This window comes from Melanotaenia boesemani, chromosome 4, assembly GCF_017639745.1.
Source record: "Melanotaenia boesemani isolate fMelBoe1 chromosome 4, fMelBoe1.pri, whole genome shotgun sequence".
Taxonomy (NCBI): domain Eukaryota; kingdom Metazoa; phylum Chordata; class Actinopteri; order Atheriniformes; family Melanotaeniidae; genus Melanotaenia; species Melanotaenia boesemani.
The window spans coordinates 5,193,374-5,196,652 of record NC_055685.1 but is presented as its reverse complement, the minus strand read 5'-3'; the positions used below and the strand labels follow the sequence as shown (position 1 = coordinate 5,196,652).

The following is a 3,279-nucleotide window of genomic DNA, read 5'->3' as shown; positions in this document are numbered from 1 at the left end:
AGTAACAAGCTAACGTTTATGCTGCTGTGGCTCTAAGCTCGTTGCTAATGTAGATGCTAACATTAGCGTCATATTACAGTGACTAACCTCTCTAGGTGTATTTTAAGTTGGATGAAGGTGGATATGGTGGATCCAGCCATAGACGCTGCAGTTTGCTGGTCTTATACTGGTCCCTCTTTAGTAAGTTTTTTATACCCAAAAGTTACAGTGGTGCTGAAGCTGCAGCTGCATTTACCAATGCTGTTTGTCAGTGTTTTGATTGAGTGTGTGTGTGTTGCAGAAAAGTCTGTGTGATGTTGCGTCTAAAGAAATGACAGCAGACAACACAGCCAGTAGATGGGAGATTGGACAGAGATTAGTCTCCTATAACACCCCAAAAAATCACTGGATTTGATGCTACTCCTGCTTTAACAAAGAGTCGCTAAGGATTTTTTTTTTTTTTTTTTTGCTGGCCAGCAGTTATTTTTTTTTATTCTTGAAGAAGCAATAATTGGACATCTGAGATTTGTTGACACAGAAACATCTCTTCCATGTTAAAGAAAAACTAAGAGAGGACTCAAACCTTAGATAAGTTCCTTTAGTTACCATAACGTCCAGAGAAAATATTTTCCATTTTGGTACATTATATTGGTAACACTTTATAATAACTGCACACTATTAAGCATTATTAAAGCATTATTAAAGCATTAGTCAATACTTAACTGATCATTTATTATGTATTTACAAAGCATTACTCATTATTAGTTAATCATTTATACCTACAGTTATAAAGACATTATTCATGATTAATAAGCTGTTTAATAAACGGTTTAATAAATTATATTTTCATTCTCTATAAATCATAGACTAAGCTTTTAAATTTGTTTATAACTACAGTTATAAAGCCTTCAATAATTATTAATAAGCTCATGTATAATGTGGTTGATAATGATATTTTTAGATTTTATAATCATGAGTTAAGCATTTATAATCATTTATAACTACAGTTATAACGGTTTCTTAAATGATTATTAAACTCATGTAAAATCTGATTAATAATGTTTTCATATTTTTTTAATCATGAGTTAGCAATCATAAATGTCTCAAATAGTGTGTTATGAAATGTTTTATAAACAATGCAGTTCATTATTAAACCAGGCTGTTACTAAATCTTGATAGAGTATTTTGTGATCTAAAAGTATGGGGTATGTATGTTTTACAACACATTTATAAATGACCCTAAATGGCTGACTATCTCCAATTTCAACAGTGACTAACAAAGGACAAATATCTTTTTCAAAAGACAGGCTATAAATGCTTATTAATACCTTAATACACTAATAACAAGTAGTTATAAAGCATCCACTACTTGTTAGCAAAGTATTTTGCGTGAGCTCATCTAAAGTGGGGGCTAAATATACCTTATAACATATTTATAGATGTGAATAGAAATAAATGACACAACACAGAAGTACACAATGAACTGTAATTATTTAAGATGCAAAAAACAATACACTGACCCAGTCAATAAAATACAGAACATGGCTGGATACCTGTATTTTTTTGTGTACAAATGCTGCAAATACACAATTCCTATCAAGAGTTTTATCTAAATAAAAGTGTATCATTCAAACAAATCAAGTAAAACATTAAACATACGAGTAGACAGTCCATTTGTCCTGGTTTTGTATGACTACCTGTATTTTCTTGAAATGTCATGAATCAGTCTACCCAGCGCACCTTTTCGATGTTTTTTTGCAAGCCATTCATTCCACTCAATCACTGTCAGGTGTTCAGAAAGTAAACTGTCATTGCGGTTTCCTCTTAGTCTCCAGATCCGCTCTTTGTAGGACCTCCAAGCCCTCTCTAGATGCTGGGTATGAGCACCGGTTTGAGGCTCTACATACCACCTACTGTGGTTGACAGTATGATGGTCATACCCCAGAGCTGAGAGAATATGATAGGCACGCCATTCATCACTAATCACTGATGAACCAATTCTGACATGAAGCTCAATCACAGGAACAAGATGTCTTCGTGATCTTTTTTCTACAAGGCGTAAAATAGGCCTTGTCCTTCCCTGATGTTTTACCCAGCATTCCAAAGACCCACTTTCTTCTTTTCCACCCACCGGCCATTCTTCCTCTTCCATACTAATGCAGAAACAGAAGAATAAACACACACAACAATTAACATTATAATATATATTAATAACTATTTAAACATTCTATGAACAGTATATATTTTTATATTGCATAAAAATTACCTACATGTGTTCCCAGATATGAAGTAAACATGTTTAAACCAAATATTAGTTTTGCTAATAACAATGGTACAGCTGATTTATTCACAATAAAAAATTACATAAGGGCCAATTTGTTTATGTTTACAGTTTTGGTTTTGGTTCTAAACCCTGCATTGCCAAGAAAAGCAGAAGACTGGTGACCCACACACTACTGTTTTGATTTAGACTGCATGCTGCCTTCAGTACCTCTAAATAGATTTGCAAAGTACAGTATATGAATCCCTGTTACACACCTTTCTTTTGTGACGAAAATGGCTCTCATCGATTACGACAAATTCCCTCACTCCACCAATCTGTTGGCCTGTACGCCGTCTCATCCTTCGAACTGCAGCCACACAAACACCCCTTATTTTTTGAGCCATTTTACTAAGAGTGGTTGAACTGGCTGCAATGGTATCATCTATCATGTCAATTTGTCGTAATCGCAGACCCTGAGAAAATCTAAAGAAAACAAAACAGTGATTTAGCTACGCTGTACATTACATTTTTCAAACATTCAACAAGATAGCATACTTACAGAGATTAATTCAAACATAATTTTTAGGTTTTTATGCTCACCTGTAAATAAACTGCATCCAGCATCTAAGGGGCACTTTAGATTGACTAAATATAGACTTGTGTCTGATGGAGTTTTGTTTTGCCTGTCCAACATGTGCTGCTCTTCGACAGGTCCTATTTAAAAAAGAACAGAAACATTAAATACTTATTTCAGAAATAGAGGCTGCAAAGAGTAATGTGTATTACACACTTTGTCACGTGTACTAATATTAGCTTAGTTAGTAACATGTTATCAAAGAGTAAATGGTGTAATACAATTATAATTAGCTGATGACTCTTATTTATTACGTTTATTTATTTAAAAACACACAAAAAGGAACCATATTTAGGACAAACAATAACATAATAATAATAATAATAATTCATGATGCGCACCCCCGTTGCCATAAGGACGGTGACGAATGCTTAAGGGAACATCTGGATTTTAATTTTTGTGT

General features: G+C 33.7%; 1 long non-coding RNA gene across 1 annotated transcript; it reads right to left on the bottom strand.

Annotated features, from left to right (window-relative positions):
* Positions 1 to 1,448: 1,448 nt before the first annotated feature.
* On the bottom strand, positions 1,449 to 2,939 carry LOC121638900. The gene is made up of 3 exons (XR_006010099.1): positions 2,843 to 2,939; positions 2,518 to 2,725; positions 1,449 to 2,132 (listed from the first exon to the last, which is right to left on the bottom strand). It is a non-coding gene; the product is annotated as an uncharacterized LOC121638900 (long non-coding RNA).
* Between the last annotated feature and the right edge of the window lie 340 nt (positions 2,940 to 3,279).